Source organism: Struthio camelus, chromosome 7 (assembly GCF_040807025.1).
Source record: "Struthio camelus isolate bStrCam1 chromosome 7, bStrCam1.hap1, whole genome shotgun sequence".
Taxonomy (NCBI): Eukaryota; Metazoa; Chordata; class Aves; order Struthioniformes; family Struthionidae; genus Struthio; species Struthio camelus.
This window is the reverse complement of record NC_090948.1, coordinates 30322532-30349396: the sequence shown is the minus strand read 5'-3', so window position 1 is coordinate 30349396 and position 26865 is coordinate 30322532. Positions and strand designations below refer to the sequence as shown.

At 40.0% G+C, this 26865-nt stretch overlaps 1 protein-coding gene across 14 annotated transcripts in view; it reads right to left on the bottom strand.

Annotated features, from left to right (window-relative positions):
* The window catches only part of ANXA11 (annexin A11), a 73535-nt gene that overhangs the window by 20826 nt on the left and 25844 nt on the right, over positions 1–26865 (bottom strand). For 4 of the 14 annotated variants that reach the window (XM_068950564.1, XM_068950568.1, XM_068950566.1 and 1 more), the window contains one exon: positions 16571–16708. The exons of 3 other annotated variants lie outside the window; for them this stretch is intronic. The gene's annotated coding sequence lies outside the window, so the exon portion shown is untranslated. Of the gene's footprint in view, positions 1–8078; positions 8419–8474; positions 8725–16570; positions 16709–18136; positions 18228–26071; positions 26163–26865 lie in introns of those variants that run through there. 7 more of the 14 variants (XM_068950565.1, XM_068950571.1, XM_068950573.1 and 4 more) reach the window with 5 other exon arrangements.

Sequence of the window (26865 nt, the reverse complement as noted above, 5' to 3'; positions counted from 1 at the left end):
TTAGTCATTATCCCTCAATCTGAAAAAATAAAACAAAAAAACCAAACCACTATACATAGAGACGTTCCACTCATTTCTTTGGAATATTGTAGCTATCCAAGTGTTTTCAAGTGGCATTTTTCCCACATCAGTTTGAATCCAGGTAAACTAGATCCACAAAAACACCAACTTCTCACCTCCAAAAACTTGGGATCACCACCTTTTCTGTACTTCAGCAAGTTTCTGTAGGCCATTTCCCTACCTTACCAAATAGTTACCCCTCTAAGTTAACTTTCCTAGAATTCCCACAACCTTGTCTCCATTCCATCTTCTGCATCTACCTGTCCAACTTTTCTTCCGCTACCACCCACAACATCTTGCTAAAACTGAGTGAAGAGTGACATTTGCCGGCTGAACAATAAAGTGATGACATAGGCCAGGAGAAATAAGATTCAGAAGTCCACCCTGTTATACAAACACTGCTTGTGAGAGGATACATGAACAGCAAGGTCTTTGTTTGCTCAGCCATTAAAGTAGCAATGCATAAGAGGAGAAGGGAAAAAAAAAAAAGGCAGAAAGAGGGAGTGCCTTGAGAAAAAAAAAAAAACAACACCACAGAACACAGGCTCAAGCTCCTCTCCCCTTTCCCAGTGTTCACCCTTGAGGTACACCTTAAAACTCTAAATAAACATCTGAGGTTGTACTACCATACTACCACAGTGGACATCACTGTCTGACTTCAGGTTGCATGACAGAACCCCTAAGGCACTGGAACACTTTCCTGCTTGTTTTGCAAAGGTGGGAGATCTGCTCATAAGAGATGAAATCTGTAACGTACTTTCAATAGGAATCTTGAAAAAAGCTCCTGTAAGCCACAGCACAGCAGAAAAGGACCGCAGATGAAGATATCTGTACCAAAAACAAATTATATAATGGCGGCGGAAGTAAAGAATAGAATTGTAAGGCCACCAGAAAACTGCTTCAAGGCACAATTAGAAATAAGCTCAGCAAGTACATTCATGTCAATTCTTGAACTTTATTTAATGGCTGCTTTTCAGTGTTTAGTCTCCAGCAATGCCAAGTTCCAATAATTTGAGGGCATAAAGGATGAAAACATCATGACCTATATTTATTCAAAATCATTGGTTTAATTTTTCCACAAAATACTGAGTAAAATTAAACTCTTGGCCTTTACTCTTCTACCAAGTTAATTACCAGGATCTAGTACTAAAGGCTGCCTATAGCTATAAATTACAGCGCTCCTCTGTACAGAAGGTAGTACCTGCTCTGACACTGATCACCAATTACGAAATCACCACAACAGAATTTATCACCTTACAATGTACTGTGGATATTTATCACAGATAAGCTAGGGCATCCACCACACTGTACTTTCATAAGACAAGGACAAGCCACACACAGCACTGTACTAGCTAACTGCTATTTAACCCCAGCCCGAGCAGGATTTATTTTTGTCTTGCTTATGCACTGCAGCATGCAATTTGTCCTTACCTATACCAGGTATAATATTCTTCATCCTGTCAGATAAGAAGTCCTGCAGTATGGTTTTCCCTAAAGTTTTTGTGTATGTGATTCCCTGCCTAGCCTTCCTCTTTCGTCAAAAATAATCTAACAGAATGTGTTTCCGTTCCAACAAGATTTAATGTCAGTCAAACTCAGAAAACATCTCCTGCACACAATGTATCTTTCATAGTTTCTTTTTAGGAACCTTTTTTGGTCTTCATCCAAAACACACATTTAAAGGTATTAACATACCATTCATTCCCTACAAAAAGACGATAAAAAAGCTATGAATTGATGGCAAAACAGAAACAATTGATGGCAAAACAGAAACAAATTCAAAAATTGAGGGGGCAGGGGGATTTAACCTAGGAATTCAACTGCCTATTGATATTACGGATAAGAAGCAATGCCATTACTGATGGTATTACTAATTTGATAACATTATTATATTACTGCTTTCTTGGAAGACAATCTAGCACTTTTTTGACCTGCTTGGGCAGGCAGAGTAGGGAAAGAAAGAAAAAAAAAAATCAGAAAGGTAGTAGCACTGGCAAACCTTAGTCATAAAAGGCAGAGCAGAAAAGCGACACTAAAGTCCAAGAGCAGCTGAGCAGGCAGATTTTCAACAGACAGATCCATAAGCCACAACAAAGCTGTACAAATATTAATTAAGAAAATGTGTGCGACTGATAACTTTCAGTGACAGAAGCACAAACCATGACGTTACAGCCTTACTAGCCTGTTCCAAGTATTGTATACTGTTAAGCATTACTTGAAAAGTCATTTGAACTGCCTTGGATACACTTCTCCATACAATAGAGAAATGCATGAAAACACCTGACCAAAACAAGAGTCTCCAAGGTAGTGGAACAATTGCTTTGATGGTATCTGCAGCCAGTAAAAAATTTGTATTTCACAGAATATTTCATAGAACGATTTAGGTCGAAAGTGACTTCTGGAGGTCATCTAGTCCTCAAGGAACTTCACAGATGACTCCCTCTTCTGATTTGCAACCTATGCCTTTCCTTTAGGGGAAAAAAACTGAGACCTCAGAAGCCTACCAGTGTTAGCAAAGACTAATTTTGATGTAACAGGTAACTCAGCCACATCATAACAAAATTCTCTAAAGATCAGCAGAAATCCCACGATAGCTGGCATCTATTATGCTATAGATCATCAACTCAGGTCCCACATTCTTCACAGAGGGTCAAAATTCAAGTGGGAAGCAGACCAAACTCATGTCCTAGCTGCCAGTAGAACCAGGACTGTCAGAAATGGCAATGTAATGCCATTCACCAGCACTGAACCACAGAAAAAGCAGATAGTAGAACAGAACGAAACATACGTTTGTGCTTATTTTTACAGGCCTTTGTCTGTTATTTGAACCCCATAGGCAATGTTAGAGAGAGAACAAGCTGGTATGCCCCTACCAATCAGCAGTAGCTTTTCATTATTGTGTAGACCCTGCTTATGTGGCTGAACTTTTCTTTCCCTGGCATACTGCTCCACACTTTCCTGGAAAGACCTCAAGCCTCTTGGGTTTACTTATCAGTCTCTAGATATATACACTCAAGACAACAAACCTTAAAGAACTTAAAGGAGCTGCACAGGCTCTTGACATTCACATGCAATGATAACACCGGAGCAAATTAGCTCCTCCTCCACCTCCATCAAGTGTTTCCTTTTGTAGCATCCTCTTCCAATGTTATTTGGAATATTTACAATATAGTCAGTCAAAATATATATGACAACATGGACATCAGACACTTTATTTACACCACAATAAGCAAGAAACATCAAAATAGGTTTATGAGATGTTTCAGAATAGAATGCAGTAGTTAAGATGTTACATAAAATAATATGCAGCATAAACAGTCATGCTACAAATAATCCGAACTATTTTCTCAGCTGACTAATGCCTCAAGCGTTTATACTATTCTAAGTTCCGCCATATTAAGAACAAATTTTTACATCTTCAGTTTTTAAGTCAAAATAGGTAAAGACTAATTATGGTATTTCCACTACATCCTCTGCCCATACTTCTTGCATTTACATTGTTCAGGCTGCAAGAGAGGCAAAATAATAATATCTAGCTGTTAAAGAGAGCTCTGTAAAGAAAGGCACGCTCAGGAGAGCTGCAAAAGACCACCGTTAAAAGCTGCATGCGTAAACCCTGCACTGCATGAAAATGCCTACGCTCTGCACGAGGTTGATAGCCTTGGAAGAAAATCAAGTAAATATAAGTTTGCAAATAAGTCGATCTTTTCCTAAAGGTGATTGCTTTTATGCCTTCTAGACATTGAAGGCCTTACACACCTACCTACCTAGGAATCTTAGGAAGGTTATTACTCATTAGTGAGAGTAAGGGAACGTGCTTTGTTTACTTCTGACTGTAAAGAGCTGATTTTCAGTTAATCAGGAATTGACTTGCTCAGGAAAGATCCAGTTTAGTCTATTAAACCAGAGGACTGGGCATTTCACAACAACCGTAAAAAAGTAGTTTAAAAAAAAAAAAAGCCAGTAAGAGTTAACAGAAAGCAAAGCAGTGGCCTTCAAATCATACCTATCTGTGTGGAATCAACCAACTTTAGAACTTAAAGCTTATTACTGAAAAAGAAAAAAATAAATATTTTTTCCTAAATCCTAATGTTTGCAAGAAACATCCATTCTACTAGCTAATTTGAGCTATACATTGGCACAATGTTTACAGAATGAGCGCAAATTTTCAAACTTGAAATTGTTCTCTTCCATAACAATAAAAGAGAGATTCACAATATCTACTTTAGACAACTTAAGCAACTAATTTAGCGGTAGCTTGCTAGGCCAAAGCCTATTTAACCAAGAGAGATGTCAGATGTCTTCAGAAACGTGAATTAGATGTCTAAATTGACCACAGCAAATATCATTCCCTGTACATATTAACTGATTGGCTATTCTAAGGTTTAGCACAAACAGAGGCCTCATGGGAAGATTTGGATTTTTAATATAGAATTAATTTGGTTGAAAGTTCTTAAGCCCATTGGAATCTGCGATCCATCTCTCCCAATGACAGAACAAATACTTCAAGGAAGGAAGGAAACGTTCAAGTCCAGTGCTTCCTCAGGACAAAAGCAGAGGTAAAGTCAGAAGAGAGGGACCTATTGGTGGCATTTTTCCAATACCCTCAAAAGAAAATCATGTTCTGCAGTGAAGGAACAAAATATGCTTCACACACTTAAGAGAATAATCTCCTATATGAAACCTGTGCGGCTCTAGCACTGCCACAAAACCCAGTTTGTGAATAAAGGTGACAGTGCTCCTCACATCCTCACAAAAGCATTCCTCTTATCCCAGTGGGTTCTTCATAAATCCATTTCGGGTTTGAAAACTCTCCGCTCAGTGGCCCACCATATCTGAGAGGATGCGCTCTTTTGCTGTTTTCAAGGACTCTTAATGTAGAGAGCCTCCTTAACCAAAAAAGCTTTTAACCTTCCCTATTATCAAATAAGCCAGTATCTTCTTTCTCAAACAGACAATGTATAAGGGAGGGGGGAAAAAAAAGAAATAATCATTGGGTAGGACTTTTTTCTATTTCTCTGTGTTTCTGTCCTTAGCAAAAGGGAATACTGCAGTTACTGCTACCGATCACATAGCACAGTGGCATTATCCATCTGAATAAGAAACAGTCTCAGGTGGCGAGATTTTATCTTGTTTAAAAAAAAAAACAAAAAAAAACAAGAACACACCCAATCATTAATCCTATTCAGTCTAAATTCAAATGAAATAATGATTAGCACTAGTGCAGAATCAGGATCTGTAACAGCTGAGTAGTATGGATACAATTTCACACAAACACAAAAAAGACCCTTAGTTTAGTCAGGATCCATTGCCCGACTTAAGCACAAGCACTTAATAAAACTGTTTTTCAGAAAGGTACCAGTAAGTTCCCACTCCAACCATAAATGATTCTGAGCTTGCACCACCCATGATCTAACTTCCTGTAAAAATTTTACATTAAATTCTGATAAAATCTGGAACAAATACAAAGCATAAATAGGAGAAGTACACTACAAATATTTGCTGCTGCCCTTTGACTTATCTACAACTTGATGTACTGCATTCTTCCCAGCTTGGTTTACTGCTGGAAGGAAATTCAGTATTTACATAACATGCAAAGATACAGTAAAACCTGCGTTGGTCAGGCTGAGGACAAAACATTCACCCATGCTGTCAGAGGTACAAGTTACAATCACAGTAGTGAGGTTGACAGAGAGAGAAAGAGAGAGAGACAGACAGACAGAGACAGACTTTCTTCCAGGAACTGTTCAAAGTGAGAGGTGTGTGAAGACATTCATGCATTTTCTGAATAAACTACTGATTAAAACCTGTATGTTTTAGTTTAAGACAGAGTCAAAATAGCCTCAGAAAGTCCTGAACTTTGCTTCTAAACACTACTACATTTTTGGGAAACTTTCTCTAGGTCTCTTTAGGCTAACTCCAGGTTATTCAAGTCTAGCACCAAATACTAGTATGATGTTTTAGACTGAGCAATCCACTGGCTGAGCTTCTAAGAGATTGCTGTTTCAGGGGCTGGATGATATGGCAAAGGTTAAGAAGTTTCTGCCTTACCGGCTTATTTCTGTCTACATACCAGGGCCCTCTCCTCCCAGTTGTAAGACTGGGCAGTAAGCAAGAACCATTTTTGTGCACCAGGTTAGTCCCACTCCCTGCCCAGTGGCATTATCCGAGCTGAAGGACAGGCACGCAGCATCACAGAAATCAGAAGGGAAGATTGGAGCTCCCTCAGTCTCCACCACTGTCAAAGCTGGCACGAAACTAGAGCTGTAGAAACAGCTGTAAATCATCTCAGAGGATACTCAGGCCACTAAGTCTGACACTGGATTGTGCCTCCTCCCATTCTAAATTTGAGTGTTTTAATTAAAAGTACTCCTGATAGCACAGATAAACCTGCTTCTGAACACCTGGCCACAGTAGAAGCAGAACCACCTACACTTCAGTCCATTAAAAACTGAAACATTATCGTAACAATTCAAGTTCCGATTTCAAGCGCCTCTGCAATACTACAGTCTTTACAATATTTTTCCTTTATACACCATATTAAGCACATGAACACCTCCCTAGAACATCTCCATCCCAATATGGTTTCACCCCATCTTTCAGTGACTTCTGACATTTCACAAAATTTCCAGGCTGCCAATTTAGAACTTCTGGAGACTACCGAGTACAAGTGAAAAAAGTAATGTAGCACTGTGAGTGAGTGGGATAACTGCTCTAGTTTAAGCCCAGATTCACAAATGTGTTTTCACTCCTGACCTCATACTGAGATCAAAGAGAAAGGTACACAGACATAGTCTTAGCAGGCCCTTTAAAATCTTGCTGAATCTCTGCAGGCCCTGTATTATATACAGGGCTTAGTTTGAAGCGGTGGAGGGAAAGAGTCACGAAAATAGACACAGAAACAGTTTCAGGAATGGGAAAACCAACAAAACAACCAAGGGGACTAGACCACAGGTGAGACTGGAAGCAAGTGCCCAGTGCAAGCTATCTGTTACACAAGTGGGAGGAGAGCGGTCCACATGACTCTTACAACAGCTCTTGACACAGGAAATTATAGAAACAGCTAAGCTCTTGGGAAATAGATAAGTGTTCACACACCCAACTCTACAGCAATGATCTGCTAACACTGTTTTTTGTGCCACAGTTTCTCTGAGGTTATCATATGCGCTCCCACAGACAACTGATTTATCCAACAGGAAATACTACATGCTAGGGGTGAGAAGGTCAGGGAATGAACCCCACAACCTGCTGCCTCAGTCATGGCCTTTTAGACAGGTGCAAAACAAAACAAAAAAAATCCACAAACCCACAGTAATTAGCTCTTTCATTAAAACACATTGTACCAGCATCTTTCCCTACTTGTCAACCTCTGCTTTCAACACCTTCACCTCAGTCCTTCTGCGTCAAAGCAGCTGTCTTCCTTTTTCTGCTGAACTGCTTTCAATTCTCCATTCAGTATCAGAAGATTTATTCCTTAACTGTTCAACTTTATCAGGAAAAGACTTCAAGAAACTTCCAATTTATCTGGAAGATGGGGAAAAAATACCCCAAGACAATCACTACTGCCCAGCATTTCTTCTCCAGAAACAAGATGGGAACAGGTAAGAACTCTTCTTTCTTGAATATTGGGATCTTTATGCTTTTTTTTATTTTCTTAACAAGTAGTTAAGATAAAGTTATAGTTTAAGAACAGTTTAAAAATATATAATGTAAGAAAATATAAAGTGCATTATATGCAGTTTGCAGAAAGGGATGTTCCATATCAAGAAGTATGGTATAACGGTTCTGATAAAACTGCCATCTTTCACTCTTGTCATACACGTCCAGACTAAAATTTCACAATCAACTGAGAATACACGCAAAATACTTAACTGCAACTGCAAGAGCAAAAAAAAAAAAAAGAAAGAAAGAAAGAAAAAAATCTGTCAAACCATCTCCTTCGCCTGAGATTCACCAACAGCTTTCTAAAGACACCTAAAACCACTGCAAAGACAGCCACACAGGCTCTTACAGTTTACCTACAACCAGCCCCTTTTGACGTCTTAGACTCTCATCTACGCCGGGACTCTCACTTCGCGACACCTCGGAGCTCCCCGCTTTTGCTCAGCTCTACACAGGCCTCAGGGCAGATGTTACGACAAGTTTAACGACGCCCATTGCTGCCCCCTTCAGCAGGCACGAACTTCCCCCAAACCAGCCGGCGCGGAGCAGCCACCACCCGGCGGTCCCTCGGGGGGCCGCCCGCGCCAGGCCGAGGCCGCTGGGGCAGCCGCTCACCGCAGCCGCGCCGGCCCCGCCAGCGAAGGCCCGGCCCCGCCGGCGGCCGAGGCGGCCCCGCACCCGGCGACGACAACGGCCCGGGCGCCGCCCGCGGCGGGAGCCCCCGCTGCTGCTGCTGCCGCCCCCGCACTCACCGCGCCGCGGTGCGTCGTCCTACCGCGGGAGCTTGCCGCCCCTCCGCACGGGCCGAGTGCGCTGTGAGGCGGCGGCGGCAGGAGGAGGAGGAGGAAGCGCTGCGGCCGCGGCTCCTTCCGCCAGCTCCGCCACCGGCTTCAGCGCCCGGGGGCGGGGAAACGGGCGCGGTGGAAACGCGGCGGCTGGGGCGGGGGCGGGGGCGGGGGCGGAGGCGCCCCACCCGCCGGCCGCTGCCGCTCCCCCGGCCCCGGCCCCGGCCCCGGCCCCGCGGCCGCCCGGCCCCGCGCGGGCACGTTGGGCGCGGCCGGGCTGCCCTCGGCCTGCCCGTGGGAGCGGGCTGCGCGGCGCGCCAGGACCCGGCCGCCCCCCGCGGCGCGCGCGGCCCCGCGGGGAGCAAACAGCCGGGAAGGCGGGCAGGTGCCGCTTACACTGGGTGCTGATAACAGCCGGGAGCTGTGCGCTGGAAATTGACATTTCTCGCTCTTCCACTTAACGGTTGCTGCTCGAGCCCTTCCTCCCCGCCCGGGAAAGGGAGCTAAGGCCATGGACAGTTTCAGCGTTCCTTGCAAATTTTAAAAGTTTGTTAGTTTTGAAACACCGACGTGATATTCATGACAGGAAACTCTCTGTGGAGCCTCAGCCAGCACAAGCTAAGGCTGGTGAGTTACACAAAACAGGTTTGACAAAATGGCAATTTCCAACGACAGTCTCTTTCCTTGAAAAAACAACCTCTGCCTAACGCCCCCGTCACGTGGACAGCCGGGGCGTCCCTCTGCAGTACGTCTCGCCCTGCCGGGCGGTTTGTGCGGTAAGCTGGGCTGCAGGCCCTCAGGCTTGAGTGTAACATCTGATTTGGAACCATAAACCTGACTTCTTTAATCAGGAATTCTTAAGATATTTCGGGAAACATAAGTAGCGCATCTGTTTCCAGCATTCTCAGAATATACTACAACATTAAGTTCACCTGCTTTGTAGCTCTTTCAACACAACCAGTATCCCTTCTCCTAAAAAAATGTAAAAGACACTTTAAGATGAATTACATCATTTGAAATTTCACTAGCTATTCTAATAAACTATTTACCTGTACGTTAGCTGAATATCTGAAACATCACGGAGCTTAAAAACATCTGAAAACCTTCCTGGATTCCTTTGCGCTATGAAATCTTCACCTACCTCCCATTGCAAGTACAGACCATGGTTTCCCAGCTGATCTAGGGCACTGACTTACTGACTTATACATCACACTGGAAGGTAAACTGTAGTGTTTTTTCTTATCCTGGGGAATACTTACAAAATAATCCTACTAATTTTAGTCTACAAGAATTTTAGAGAATAGAGATTTTTCACATTAACCTTTTCTAGCACAAGCAATTAACTTCTAGATTAGTGCTTTAGACATCTAGATTAGACATCTTTTTTCTATATGTATTCTTTAAAGATGAGTGAGATGGCTCACATGGAAGCATTTACAGAATCACACTAAAATAATAAAGATGAAAAATAAAAAGGACTAGCGTTTTCCAGTTACATTTCTTTCACCAAGACACTCATCTAAATAACATTGCTCACTCAAACACAGTGTTACACAACTTGGGCAGAGAGAATGAACTCTTCTTTGCATCTGGGATTTTTATGAACAGCCTCAGAAAGTCCTTTTCAACACTTACATTCCCTTATATGTATGCTCTATAACAGGCTACTTCATTTAGAGCAAAACTAATTCTGATGGATCCGTTCACGGTTCTTAAAGCACATGTTCTGGTTGTGTGGGTGGGAACTACAGGCAAAGCATTTACATAGCAGAACTTCCCTCTTGGGCTATAAAGCTGATAAAAAAAGAAGGAAGCCATATCAGAAGGACTGCAGAATCCACTCTTACATGACATTTTGCCACAGATTATCTTAACCAGTAGGGTTGTGACAGCCCCTTTCCTCCAGCCTATAAACTAGGATGTCAGTCACAGTGCTGCATTGCAGCTTTGTGCTCTTCTCCCTGTTCATCCATCAACACTTTTCAGCAGAGGGGCTGGGTTTTTGTCCTCCATACAGCTTCAACATAGCATCATGTCCAGTCATTGAAAGACAAAAGCTGTGATGGAACTAAAGAAAAATAAAAGCGTTTTTTTCCTCATCAAAATTCTAACTGGCACCCTGACTGAAAACTGCTCACAGAGGCCAAGATTGCGCCCATGGGTGAAAGCTAAATTTAAATTAGTTCAAAAGCAAATGTACATGCATTAAAGCAATTTAAGAGTGGCTTACTGGGGTTTAGCATAAATGTATTCCCAACTGAGCTTAAGCTTAACTGATAAAGATACATATGATTATTAGGCAAAACGAAGCATAAGGGCAGGTTTTGAGGCACCGAGTGTAGTGTGACATTCACTATGCAGACAGATGGGCAAATTAAGAAGTGACCACAGAGCAGCTCACATTCAAAGAAGGCGGGGAATCATCATACTGTCCCTGTGCTGGCAGAGCTTCTCTTGGGAGTTACTCTCCTAACTTGTGCCAACCAAAAGGGGCCACAGGACAGGAGAGCTTGAACAGGAGATTTTTGTTAACCAGAAGTCATTTTGACTGAAACAGGTTAGGAGCCATTCAGACGAGCAGCTACTCCAACAGATGACCTCTACAAAGGGTCACCTTCAGTTGGGATTTGGAAAAAAACATATTTCTGTAACTTCAGTACTGTTATTTTCTTATGTAGAAAAGCCCTTTGGGTATAACACAAAGGCTGACAGCACTGAGATATGTTGGAAGGGGTGTATGAGGAAGCTTGTACCACCACAGCCAGCCGAGTATTTATTCCAGGCCTGGTCGTGTTCACTTTGAAGTCAATTGCAATGTTCTGTGGATTTAACTAACATTCAGGTTTGGCTGAGTTCTATGAATCCCTCTATTTATCCAGCTGTCAGTCACACACCTTTGACACTGCATTCATAAACAGAAAACTGGGGTAGTTATGGCAGCATATGGAATATTTTTCTGACAAGGAAACCATTGTATGGAAACCTCACTAGATGCCATTTTCAGACAGTCAGGGAGTGAGGCGTTTGCTTAATATATTTTATTTCTGGAAATTTTTCCACAGGAATGATAACCTCTGAGCCCAGGCTCCTTGGGAGCTCTGGGTGATGCAAATCCCTTTTCCTGCAAAAGTTATTACGGTCAGCAAATATTCTTAGCAAAATAAAAAGATATAATGCAGTAGTGCTGGCAACATATCAGTAAAAATCATCAAGTTGCATCATAACACCATTAAGGGATAATTTTCTGTAAAAAACATGCTTATAATTAGGTGCAGCACATTAGAGGGTTTTTTTTTTTTTTTAATATTTGAAACAATTTGTAAGCTGTTACGGTGAGTCTCTTTCATTGTCAGTAAAACAAGGGGAACTATTATGAGAGCCACATGAAACTGATGGATTCAGGCCTGAGCCCAGTGAAGTCTCTCAGTTGACTTCAGTGGGTTTTGATACAAGGTAAAAATTTGCAGGAGTATCTGTGAAAATATTTACAATCTTGTTAGAGCTCAGTAGAGTTTGGAAGACTGAACAGAAGAGATTCTGCTGAAACTGGGGCAGGAAGAAATCAAAACCTTTACTTGTCAGAAGCTGTGCCTCTAAAGGATACACACTATTACATCAGAATCTCAGTTTATATTTAGTTTTTCTGGTTATGAAAGCAGACAAATAAAAATCCTCGAAAAGTGATCCAAGTGCAAGTAATAATAGTCCAGTCTGCTTGGGTATCTAGGCATCCCAAAATAATAGCTCTGTCTTCCATAGGTATCTTAATGGAGTCTTAATTCCAAAACTGCCTCTGAGGCAACAAAGGACCACAATGGGGAAAATTCTGTTAACAATAGGAAAACATGAATAAGGCTTCACTGTTCACTGAACAACATATTCTCTGGCTGTCAGGGTTCTTACCCACTCTGCTTCTCTCCTATCTCCAGCAGGGAAAGGGATCCCTGATATTCTTTGAGAAAGGAGCACCCATGTCTCCAGTCTTGAGCAAGGAAGACCACAGCAATGTCTTTGCCTTTTTAGAGAAGAGATGTAGAACTAGTGAGCCCTGGCCCCTGCTTTATTCAACCTGAAAAAAATAATTAAAACCACTGAATTTCACACATTCCTGGGCAAAAATACAAGATGAGAACAAATACATGAAGAAGTGATAAAGGTTTCATGTGGATCATATATTTCAGATGCATGCATGAAGGAATTACGTCGCATAGATATACCAGTTTCTGAAATATTAAACAGGATGTGATAAGCCTGTGTTGTGATAAGCATTGGTCATGCTTTTGATATGTTCATCATAAAGAAGCAGAGCAGGATAACAAAATAACAGGGATCAACTGTTCTGGTATATTAGTGTGTGGATAAATACAAGTATATAGTCAAAATTCACTCAAGTGAACGTTTGGGACATAACAAAGCTTAAAAAATACTGTTATGTCGTCCTCTTGTGTATTATGCAAGCATGAAGATCTGGCTCTGGCAAGCTGTTTCTGTAATTCCATAACCTACTATTTCTGCCCTTAAATTCCATTTAGTGTCTTATAGGTGGTCTGTTCAAACAAGTGACAAACTGTAGTGTCTTTTTTTTTTTTAACTCCAAATATATAAAAATAGACAATTACATAAAGAATGGAAACCATTTTCAAAAGGAGGGCATGTCAATTACTAAGTCACAGACCTGGAAGCAACTTGCACATTAAATTATTGCTTCCCTTAGAGATTATTAAAATAAAAAGAGACGTTAACAGGAACTCTGCATAAGGCCCACTTCCGATCCCTTTCAGCAGCATTGCATCTGAAACTTCCACAGAGACATTCAACAGTATACCTATTGCCAAAAAGGAGCAGGGCCACTCTCTCCGTTACAGCCCATGCTTCCAGGCATGCTTTCCCGGATGCCTGTTAGATCAGCTTAGTTGTATTATGAATCCTTGTCATGAGGGTAGATCTAAGAGTCTCAAGAGTTCTGACTGGAAGTATCTTCCGTATCTTTGTAATACATTTCATTGCAAAAGGACATTAGAACAACTAACTGGTGAAGTAAGTATTACATCCCAACTTAACTACAGCTGTAGAGCAGAATGTAACTGACAACAATTTTCCCTGAGTGCTTACGAGAGGAAGGAAAGAATGCTAGAACATGCTAGAACATATCTGGTGGATATAGATGTAATTTATGCTTGTATATATATATTTTTATATATATATATATATATATATATATATGCATATTTGCTTTTATAAAGACTTATTTGGTTTTTTTTAGCCCTGCATCTTTTAAAACTGGTTTTCAACAAGCTCAGTAAGAAACCTAAAGCCAGGCTGGAAGCGGAAGTACTGCAGCACACAATTCCTAAGCTAGCCACAGAAGCCACACCGAGCAGCAGAAACAGAGAAGAAAATTCAAGTATATTTTCTCCAGTTAAAAAAGGTAGGCTACTAACCAGTACTTAGACTGGTTTTTAGCAAGAATAGAACCCCAAAACCTCCTCTGCCCATGTACTTTGAACAGATGTTTACTCTTACTCCTTGAAAATTGTGAACGTTAACAACAGTTAGTCTGCGTTAGCATTTCATACCAAATGTGTACGGACAATGATATCACAGCTAGGGTAAGACAGTAGCAAATCAGGCCTAGAATCCTTGGTATCGGGATATGTGAGAGTCTTCATATTATCTCAAGCATGGTCATACTGCTTTCTGACATTGTGCTGGTACTGATTTAATGCCAATTCAAAGGAAGACTTTCTAACCCACAAAGCCACAGAAGCATTTTTCTGCAAGCACTGCATTTTCCTACTGCCTGTTCCAATCTTTAGTGCCAACCTCATACCTTTCACTGTGAGTTCATGCCGTAAGAGTAAGCAACCCGGGACTGAGTGATGGATCTAATAGCTATACAATATCCACACCCCTGATTTCACAGGTGCTGTTTTCTTCCTTTCCTTCCTTTTGCCATTTCCATTTTTCAGTATTTTATTTCCATCACTAAAAGAGTCCATTGGTGAAAACTCAAGGATAAACCACCTGAGAGTTAACTCACTGAAAGCAAACAGAAACTACAACAAAAGAAATTTGTAAGTTTTAAAACTCTGTCTTTCAGGCAACCTAGGATCCTAGAGTAGTAGCCAGCCCATGGTACCATTCACATTATTAGGAGCACTAGTCTGGAACCTGAGAGATCCAGGTACCCTCACAGGCTCCCTGCATGATCTTGATCAGGAACAGATTCTCTGCAAATATGCATACATCCAGCCTACATTGATTTTGACTCCTTAGGAGCTAAAATCCATAATTTTCCAGCTCTCACTTATGAGAGGGAGGTGTTCTTAGTTATAGCTCACTTTACATGTTAATTGATGGAGACTTTAGAAAGCCAGCCTCCCAAATGCTCTACACTCCGCTTTAGCCAGCAAAAGGAACACATGGATCTGAACAAAATAATAAGCACCTGTACTCATTTTCCTTCCTCAGTTTTGTTACTACTCCTGAGCATTCTTTAGATTTCAGACTTTCGTATATCGTTTCCAAATTATGCAGTTACCCCTGATCTCTATGTTACAATCCTGAAAAAACTGTGCTTTTTAAAATTCATTTCTTGGACACAAACTTGGCTGAACTGATTTCTGCAGTCCAGTCTGAATGGCAGACAGCAATGTTTAATGACTCTTCATTGTTCCTGGTATGGAATATAGGTGATACAGCCTAATAGCACATGGTTTGACTTGACATATGCTGAGGAATTCAACAATATAGCCTTTTCATAAACTCAACCAGTATTTGTGAGAATCCCTTGTCCAGATTTCTACAGACCTCCTGTTACCAGAGGGGCATCCACGTTAGAGCTGTGTAATTCTTAGTACATGGGATTTTTGCTGAAAAAATTTTCTTGCACACATTTTGCGTTTTCTGTTAAACAATCATGCCCTTAGCTTTGATCTCTGAGGATGTCAATCTGACACCTTCCAGCCTCACTAAATTCATTCAGATGAGGATAAATGGGCTATACAAGCTATGAAGTGTTGAGTGTGCATGTATAAACTATCATCCTTCACACGAAGCAGAATACAATGTTGAAATAAGCAGTTTCATCAAGGAGTAACTGATGAAGTGCTTTAGTTTCCATTCCGTATTAATACAAACATCTCATTAAACCGTTAAAGTGTTACAGTTGTATAACTCTTTGTTTTACTGCCACAGGACATAACCTTTGTTGTTTTGCTGGGCTGACACCTTGCAACGTGCACTCGTAGAACTCAACAGTTAGTTAGCCCTTTGCAGTTTGGATTTTTCTACACTTTTGCTCAGACATGGCTGCCAGTTAACTTCCTCTGTGACTGCTTCTTATGCAATTTGTTTAGATCTGCTCAGGGTTGTGGCTCTTACAAAACTGACTTCTGAACTCCAGATGAACTTCCAGTTAACATCTAATTGCAAATGGCTCCAGGGAATAGAGTTTGGCAATGGAAGAGGAGCTCTCAGAAATCGACCGAGCTAGCCCTGGCTAGTACACCCTACCTACACCTGCAGCGTTTAAGCTCCCAGTATGGGAAAATACATACATATTTGCTAGTACTTTTGAAGGTAATTCAGTGGAGTGATGTCTGAATGAGTTTCCACAGAATTACCTTGTTTGGAAATTGATAAGAACTTCATCGTTAGTCGGTGATATGTAGCATCTTTCTTAGAATTTCAAGTAGTACTGTTAGGCAATTACGTAAAAGCTTTCATTTCAAAATAAATTCTAATCTCAGGGACATCCAGAGAGGTGTAAATGTGAAAAGCTAAACAGATTTTGCAATAAATTGCAAGTAGTCAGGAGTTTAAAATATCTTACAGTTTTCAGGTTCTGATTTATCTTTCTTCAATGCTTACAAATGGCAAACTGAATGGAGAAGAAAGTGTTAGTACTAAAGGACTATGTACTTCTGCTGTTTATTCATATGTGTCAAGTCTGCGGCAATTTACAGTATCATTTTGAACTCTTCACTTTACATTGTAAATGAATCTCTAGCCTCACAAAATGACTGGGCAGAGCTTAATATAACATAAACACAGATACCCACCTTTCTTTTTTTTGTCTCCAGGAAATGGAAAGTGCAGCAACTCAGAGGCAATCTGTCCCAGCGATATCATAGAGAGTTCAAATCAGTTCAGCAGCTGAGCAGAGATTTCCTCCCATTGGTAGAAAAAAAGCCAAGGTTCTGTGATAAAATGCACAGGAAGTTGGAGAGACTTAGCCAACTATTATACTGTATTTCAGCAGCACGTTTCAAAACATTGGCTTTGCATTTTCAGTTGAAAGATACTTTGTTGGCAGAGGATTTCCCAAGAAGATATAGACCAAATAAGAGGGAAGACAGTTTTTCTAGCACTTCCTGTACTCCATTCTAATTTGCACAAGGCAAGAGGTTTGTACTAAGCTGACAGTGGTTAGCTCCAGTAATTATAACAGCTATATTTTGCTATAAGCTCTAGTTGACTCAGGCCATTTACTCTTGGTCTTTCAGTTATTTTCAATAGCAAGGTATTGCATTGCCATTCTTATTACTCAAGCACCACAGTTTCTTTGTTTAGGATTTTCCATACTAGAAATTAAGATTAAAATATTAGAGAAAGAGACCTTCATTATCACTTGTATTTAGACTGGTGAACCATAAGCTATTACAAGCACCTATTCCTATTGCATCAAACGCTTGACAATCCTTGTGTTTACTGACATCGTGCTCCATATTTCTAGAGATTTAGAAGGATGTGCTGACCTTCTATGAAAACTCATGAGTGACATTTTGTACTCTTAAATGACCCTTATTTCCTTACAGTTTGGGAAACAACTCAGAAAACAAGTTATCTCAATTCTTGTATCTCCTTACCTCCTATCCAGCTCTTCTATACTCTGTCTACAGCAGTGTTTCTATGATTATCTTCTCCTTATTTTCTAATCACTTTGCTTCCTCTCATAGGAAGAGAAGATTGGATTTGGAGTAACTTCAATCACAAAGCTTTATTTAGCCTTGATTCTTGCTCTGACACCTCATAGCTCCTCTTGTCAGTCCATTCATCCACTGTTTCCTTTCAATCTTTTGAGTTTCAGCTTTACTCTTCTGCTCTTCTCACTTCACCTTTAAATCCTACATTCGTAAACACCATCTTGAGCAGTACTATTTCTATTTCCTCAACTACTGCATGCCCTTTCTTATTTATGTGGTAATTTTGTGGGGAAAGGATATATAGCTTATCAGTATTTTAAGTATGCCAAAACAATTATGGATGAACAGCAAGATCTGGAAAATTTTGGCTCCCCGTAGGCCTAGAGGTGACTTTAGCCTGTCTGCGCTTCAGATTTCCTTCCCCCCAAATGGAAATAAATAGCACTTCTTTTTATTCTGGGTGAGGACAAAAATATGAGGAGCCATAAGGACTACATGAGGATAAGTATACTATATATGTAATTCTTCTTTGTAATTACTGGGCAAAATTGAAAGGCTTGAAAAATTCCCAAGAGTACCAAAATACAAAGTTCAAAATGTAGTTTAAAATAATCATTGTGTAACTTGTTAGACCTTCTGATCATTGAGTCTGATGCCTGTGGGGGTTGTTTGTATGCAGCAAGTTCTGAGGGGTTCTTTTACCTCCATAATGATGGGGGTCAGCACCTTGTCAAACTGTGCCTCTGGCTGCAGCAGCCTCCGGCTGTGGCAAAGCACTTCTTGGGACATCACACTAGGAACATAAACTATGTCTCATATGCAGAAGTAGCATAATCTTCCCATGACTCAGCCCAGACTCACTCAGGAGCCTTTCCCACATTTAGGGAAAACCATCTCATTCAAAGCATTTTTCACCCATGATTGCTCAAAAGCTTCTGCCACCATTAAGAAAAGAAAGCACTGAAAGGTTGCTTTTCATAGGTCTCCCAGGCTCTGTGGTAAGAACCCTAATCACAGACGAGGAACCAGATCCTCAAAGAGCTTTCTTACAAAATATTTAACTGAAATTGAATAAAATCAGTTTTACATTCTCAGTATTGACAGTAACGAGAGAGCAGCTGTATAAAGGGAAGAAGGTAAATTCAAATCTAAAGTTAAGAGTTTTTCTAACAAACGTTGTCTAATTGGCTACAAAAATTATTCAGTAAATACTTATTTCCTTGCTTTTAAATTGCAGAGAGCTAGAGTCGCCTGGTGGTGAGTGAGCAGCGTAGCCATTCGGTGTTGCGCAATTCTGTTAGGGATGCTTTACCCAGGATCCATACATAATGTCCTTGCACTGGAGCTCTGCGCGTGGAGCCAGGGGAAAATATGCAGAACAAAGGCTCAGATGTGATGGCAACTAACCCTTGCCAAAGAATTTTTCTCTCTCGAATTCAGTCAGTCCTAAGTGGTTAGAACTGGCCTCAAATGCCTTTTGTTTTGTTTTGTTTTGCACTGCTCATCTTTACTTTGAGCCCTACAAGTCTCCTTTGATTAGGATTGTAAGGGAGGAATCCTATTATATCCTGACAAAGAACTAGACCTGCATTTTCTCATTTAGGAGCAATATCAAAAAAGCTCTGGTGACTTTTACAAAGCAGTTAATATCAGCAAAAGCTATTACCTGAGATGGCTCAGAGCACAAAGTACCAAAAGATTCATGATAGCAATCTATTAAGATGCATGACATGGTAAGTCAGAGCCCTCTATCTTCTGGAAACAGGGAAAGGCATTTTTGTCTTTTCTTTAAATAGTTGTATTACTACCCCTTCCCAACTATTTAACATCCAAACATATGAGCCACTGACATTCCAGCTTCCTTCAATTGTAATTTAATTCTACAGCATGGAATGAAAAAAAAAAAAAAACGTTAATGAGAAGGTAGTGTCTTTGTCACTCGGATGTAAATAGACCAGAATTATGGAGATGTCAAAGTTTACAGTTCATTTGCAGGTTGTGGTTAGTTTTTTTTTTAATTTAAATCAAATTTCCAAGATTTCACAAGATCCTAGTAGCCCAGGAAGATATATGCACGTGGTATTTCTTTTATCTTATAGTTACACATGGATTTGCCAATAGAGGGAGTCCTTTTACTATCTATCAAAACGTTATAGACGTGCGTATTCACAGTTTTAAAATAATGACTGTGCCACTACTGTGCAACTATCATTGCATTAATAGCAAGAATGAAAAAAGTTTGCAAAATAAAGTCACCTTAGGGTGACTAGCAACTTAAAACATGGGGTAATATCAGCTATCCAGTCACTAGAAGTGCACGGGGGAATTCAAGTGGTCAGTTGTGTCATTACAGCGATTATATCTATGGGCACAGCTATAAAATATCTATGAGAATAATTATATTTAAATACTTTTAAAAGAATTATGTCAAATAACTATACAGTTCCCCTCTTGGACAATCTATGTTTAACTAAAACCCATTTGAGTTTGTTCCTGATGTTGTATTTAGAGCTTGTCAAACAGCAGCTATTCAGTTAACCCCTTCTGTGGTTTGAGAAAACAGCTTTCTTCTACATAGTCATTTCATGAAAATATTGTGTAACTTTTAATCACAACTGAACTAAGTTTCATACAATAACACCTTCCTGACAGTTCACTTGCCCTTTCAGCATAACATGAACCAAGCCTTCTTTTGAACTATGAAAATGTTAATTTCATATTTTGGAGCTACTGTTTGAATTCTGTTGCTGTTTTTGCTGCTGAACCTCTACATAAAGTTGCCAATTCCTCTCTGAACTGACTGGAAGATTTCAACAGCTGACCCGGTGATGCTATGAATTATGTTACAGACTCAGCATCTTAGTGCACTGAAGTAAGACAAAAAATAAGCAGAATAACATCTCTACTTACTGCATGAAAATATGCCCTTTACAAATATAATATATGTCAGCTTTAGCAAAGTTCTGTGAAACATTAAGTAACCAACCAGAAAATTAAGAACAATTATCTTTACTTACATGTATGTATGTAGCAGTATCATAATAAAGAAGGACCACATGTAAGGTTACAGTCCCATCTGTGTGACAGTAGCTCCTCCCTTCTTATGGAAATTGCCATTTTCATAGCAGTTACAACTTAATTGCTCATGAAGCAATTCCTCAACTTTTGCAGCTTGACATTTACAAAAGCAATATTAACTGCATCAGTTCCTTTCCCTCCTTTCAGTGGGACCTGGGTTTATACTGAGATTCCAGGGACAATCCTAATCCCAACCACTTCTGCTCTGACATCAGTTCACAACAGGCAAACTTGTTCCAAGGAAACTCCAAAGTGAAACAGAACTGAACCTAATTGTTGGTGGAAGCTAAAGAAGAGTCTTTTGTCTTCTTTTTTCAAATGAATAAATCTCTTAATTTTCTAATCCCTGTTAAGACTCCAAACAGAGATCAGTTTTGTAAGTTTTGGAAGCCTGGCCAACTTGGATAAACATTCCAACCTTTCAAATGCTTACAGACTAAATTGCGGAGCTAAACATTTATGTTCCACTAAACTTCAGCACTGTGTTTAACTGAAAGGCTCCTAAAGTAATATTGTTTCTACCAGTAGGTGAAGACACACTCTACAGCAACAACCAAAATTTTAAAGGAAGAAATGAATACAAGTCTGTCTGCAAACATTTAGCAGATCTCTATGTAGTAGGCTTTATAGTTGGAATATACAAAACTTCTGAGGTTTAAGTGGTTTCTTAGAATATATTCCCAAGCCTTTTGAAAACAATTAAAAATAGCTATTAGCTTATATGAAAACTAAAACTTAGCTTTTGGATTTTCAAGTGGTGTATTCCTCCCTGAGTTCTGATTTAATCAGAGATAAAACCTTGTCCTTGTACCTTAAGGCACGTTGCCTGAGATATCACTAGGAACTGGATTTGGGTCTTCCTGTTATACTTATCCAGGACAAGAGTGAAATGTTCATTTTTAAGAATGCTTTATATTCATTTTGACAGATGCAATATGACACTGGGTTATTTGCCTCCAAAGGAGAACTAGTTTGGTCCAGAAGAGATCACTTCTGGAGGAAAATCTCTGTTCTCAGTCAAAACGTCTACTGTGTTTTAAGTGATGATCTAACTTTTACTCGCTCAAGTTCATCTGAATCACGTCTCTACCTCCTTGGTATTTACATTTTTCAAACTCTTTGGGGACAACAACAGTATCTCTCAGTGTGCAAAGCAAAAAGAGAAATGAGAATGTTATTCACTGTGAAATACCACTTTGCTCTCAAAATGAAAACAACCTAGCGTATGACACTGCTTCTGAGAAGAAGAAAAACACAAAGACGGGTTTCATGGTAGCATTCGCTTGTAGGCTGTGTTATTAGTTACTCTGCTTTTCACATAAAAACTTTTCATGTTAAAGCAATACAATGCAGGCAAGGATATTTCTTAGCTTTTGTGGTTAACTTGCATGTTTCCATTTCACTGTAAAGTTCAGATGGATGTGTTTTCCAAGAGGTCAGGAAAGTTTGCCCTGGACCTGCTCCTCTGGGGTTCATACCATTACACATTTCCTGTTTTGCACATGACAACACAGTGAGCTTTTTCAAAGACACAAGCTGTATGTATGAGCCTTCTGACCTGATTTACTACTGTACTACTGCAACAGAGTCAGATAGTATAAAACCAAAGGAAAGCTCTCCGGACTGAAGCCTTCATCATCGTTCTGACAAGTCTTTAAGAATCTGGGCTTGGGCCCACAGCTGAAATAAGCTGAATTCAAAGAGCGACCACCTCAAAATTTAGCCTGGATTTTCAAATCCAGAAATGTAAAGTGATCAGATAAAGCATTTTATTTTTATCTTTTGTCCATTACTTAGTCAAAGTGATTTCCACTGTATCAGAGTAGTTCCACTGGCACCTGTTGAGTGTGGTAATATGAAGTCACCAGGGACTCAATACAGACACATAATTTCTAATGAATCCAGAGGTATGTAGGAGGTAGTTCCTGAACCAGTTATTAAAATTGGCATCAGTAGTCCTTTTCCAAAAACTGCTTTGCCTATGCTCAAAATGGCAGGCTGCTTCTCACTCCACATACAGCCCAGATCTAGACATAACTGCCTCTGCCAGTCTCTCCCTTCCAGCTGCTTCTCTGCTCTCACTCAGGAACTATTAGCTTGTTCACTCCTCCCAGCTTAGCAGACAGGATCCTGACCTGGATTTCAGGAGACCTCAGTTTTAGTCCAGTTTTCCTGTGTCATTCAACAATTAATGTCATCTATCCTTTATATATCTATAGGGTATATTCCTGCAAGCAGGTACATCCTGTTACTACAGATCAGCCCTGTTCAGGATCTAGCACCTTTGGCTCATAAATTAGGTGGTGACTATGAACAGCATTACTATATAAATAATAACAACACTCCAGTCATTTACACCAGTCCTAGAATTAGGATATTCTCATGAATGATGTGAGCAACATACAAGTTGCCACAGGCTGGAAATGAGAAATCCATGGTTTTGATAAAACAAAAATACACAACGCATTTTATAGCATCAAGCTTCAGGACTTCTTACTATTGGTAGTAGTCTTCACCTAGTTAGTTCCTAGGAAGGGATTTCAGCCTGGTAGCAGTTTAAATTAATGGTAAAATTTGCCAGAGTTCCTATGCTATTTATTAAGAGGAAAAAAAAACAACCACTCTATCTGTGCCCACAGGAAAAAATCTAGTTTACCATTTCTCATTTGAAATGATTCTAAGTAATAGCCTATTTAGCATTACCTCTAGTCAGATTTTATACAGAACTATTTAAAAAAGCAATATCACATCAGGGAGGAAATTACTTAATTTCCCTGCTATGTCCTTTCATTTGTTTAGGAAGATCCTGCAGGTCAATTTTCTGAAAGTTCTGGGTTATCTAGAGCTTGAAAATGCCCAGTGATTTACCATCAGTCTATTTCTCTACTGTATTGTGGAAAAAATAGCGTCTTCAAATGAACCGACTTCTGAAAACTCTTCCCTTTATATATATTATATATATTAGGATCTTTTTAAAGAGAGGGCAACACCAAAAGCATGGCTTTTACAAAGAAAAATGCAAAGGAAGCAACCAGGGAGAAACACACACTTTTTATTATCTGTTAAGTTGGTTTAGAAATCTGTCTGAAAGGCCTGATGTTGATCAATGACACAAGTGCAGAGGAGAGGGCTAGATTTTCAGCTTGCTTAAATCAACCAAACATCACTGAAATCACACCAGTTTACATCACCTCAAGACTTTGCATAGGACTCACTTTTTCCAAGACTGCACATGCTGGAATCACAGTTCAAACAGGGAGGTGTGGTCCCCTGTACACCTTTCTATTGCTTTCTGATCAGAGGGCATCTTTGGAGCATCTTAGAGATGACAAATAAATTGTCTGAAATTGTCAGCTGATACTTTGTGGGACAGGACCTTGAAACATAGCTGTTCTCCAGATATGAAACTGAATTGCAAAGGAGGACTGGGATTTCATAAGCCCAAATTGATAAGAGTCTGATAGTCCCCAAAATTGGGATCATTACCCTTGTGAACTCCTTCATGAGAAAATTTCTGCAGTATGTATGACAGAACGCGAGGGGGCTATGAAGACAGCCTTCATTAGTGGGGGCTGCAGCCCTGGCTGGCTGGTGGGTGAGTCGGGAATCCAAGCTGCTCAGGCACAGGCAAAGGCATAGGCACCGGCACAACAGAGGCTGCTCTCTCCTCCCTGTGCTTTGCTGCATTATTATTGCCCCAGAGGAAGTTCTGCTCTGGAAGAGCCAGGCTTGTGTGCTCCTACAACAGGGAAATGAGGATGTAGACAAAGCTCAGCAGGAGCAACGTACAGTTCTGCAGGATAATGCTCTCCAAACTCCACATTTGAGAATTCAAAGTAAGAATATAAGAAAATATTTAGAAACCTTATCATTTCTTCCTGGCATTTGCAAGCAGCCTGGCAACAGATGGAGTATTTCATCAGTAGGCCACCAGTCCGTATCCACCTTCAAGATGGACCATCTCACTTCACCCACAATGAAAAACAGCTACAGGGAACATCCTGGTGTCTGCTTGCATCCCTCAGTGAGCTCTGAGCAGACAGATCCATAAATAGGACTCCACATGGGTGCAGGGGCTGCCTCCATGAAATTCAGTACAAGACTGAAGCTGAATTCTCTGTGTTTCTGACAGCTGTTTGGTAGTGTGCAAGACCCTAGCTGGTGAGCTCAGTCAGATCAATCCTCAACAGACATATGCTCACCTCCTAAAATAGTGCGTTCTGGCAAAGATTGCAAAGAGACAACAGATATACGTGCTATGAAACCTAATTACCATCTCAGCCCATGTCACAGCCTGCCATTGCCTGTGATGCACAGCAGAAGAAGGTTTTACTCTCCAGGCTCAGACAACTCAGTATAGTGACTTTCCATCTCTGCAGTACACTAAGGAAATATATGAGAGGCGGGATTTTTTTCTCTATTTTTGTATAATGTAATATTTTCACAGGAGTGACATCACAGATGCTAGAAATGGAAAAAAAATCATTCCAAGTCATCTCATTATAGTCCGTGCCAAAACAAGACTGATCCCTATTGTGCTTTTTCTTGTGCTCTGGCCAAACTAATGATGTATCCCAAAAAGTGCTTCCACTGCCTGCATGCTTGCAGTTAATAGAGTTCACCATCAGCACAGTATAAAGGCTTCCTTTCTTGACTACAACCTGTTAGTCTCTATTATACCACTATTTAATTACTCCCTTCACCCACCAATGTTTGTGTTCCTTAAGTATTTGTAGACTTTTACCTTGAACTCTCTGCACTTTAGTTATTGCTGAGCCAAAACAGAGAGAGTTTTTTTCAGGAGCTGAACTAACTAATTCCCCATTCATTGCTCTACTAATGTGCTCTGCTAATTGGGCCCTTACTCTTTCCTCTGCATATACTCTCTGCAAACCTCCAGGCTGCCCATGTCATCCTAATACAGTAACTGGGTGCTGAAAATCAATCTGATGACCAGCTTTGATCACCACCATCCCCTAAACACATGACCCAAGCTTGCATCATACATATTTCATTGCCAAAACATTGCATAAACTTATATCTAAGCTATGACATTTCCTTGGATAGTCACTAGCAAGATGATATTACTGCCATCCTCCTGCATTTTTTAGTTTCTAACTATCCTTCCATAACAGAACGATGGCATATAAGCACCAATGACTGAGGGCAAATCAACTTGTTCATTCCTTATTCAAGCATCTTCTTTCATTAGTTATTCCTCAGCCCATTCTAACGTTTACAGTTTCTTCTGAATCTGGTATTATCTGTATATTTTACTAACATTCTGCTTCCTTTTTGCTTTACAGTAGTTCAATTATATACTCATTTTCAATTCATATTTTTAAAAACAGAAGCTCACCTACACATAAAAGCTTAAAAAACAGCATAAAAATTTGTTCAATGTTATCTCCCTCTGTGCCTTGCATTTGCAATCTATCACTTCTAATCCTGAGTACAACTCTACAGTTATTGTATTCTGGGCTTTTTAAAGTTGTTTGAGGCTTATCATTTGAAACTCAGCAGTCCTAGTAGTGGCAGCCTAAGAAACAATTTGCTTACCATCTTTGTCAGATTAGACTCTCACTTCTGACTGTAGGATCAGAAATAGAAGAATTCAGCAACTTCATTTTTAAAGTCTTTTTTGGAAGATCTATTGGGAAAATCAAAAAGATTGTGATAGTGCAGCCATGTTACTAGATATAGTTATTAACAGGAATGACTGACCATCTTTATTGATCTTATATATAGGGGGGAAGACACTATTTATTTTTAAAAGCAATCTAGTATTATATTAGATAACAGTTTTATTAACAGCTTAACCTGTCCAAATTACATAAGAATCAAGCTAAACTTCAACTGAGTTATGTGGGTAAGAGGTTTTGCTTCAGAATATTCTGGAAAATAAATCTTGATATTTTTTAAAGAATGTTTATATTCACAATCCATTTGGATTTCTAGTCAGAAAAGGCCCAGTAAAGTAGAAGACATCTCCCCTCAAGATAACCCTTTAATAGCTCTCACTTGGAAATTGGATATGTAGAGGGATAGGAAAAGAGTGGTAGGGAATGCATACTTAGAACAAAAGCAAGTAGCAGCCGCTACTATAAATGCAATGCATTTCTGGTCATTAGACACAGGTTAATAGTTGCAAGGGAGTAGTAAGCACTTGTTACTTAAAGAAAAACACCTAAATCAGTGTGTGCAATTTTAACCATTACTGAATGACAAACTGGGCGTAACGAAGCAAGGACAAGCTAAAGAAAAGTAATGGGATTTGGGTGGGATTTTGAGCAGGATTCTAGCTCCATTCCCACCAAAGTCAAATGGACTCTTTCTGATCCTATTCTTAATAA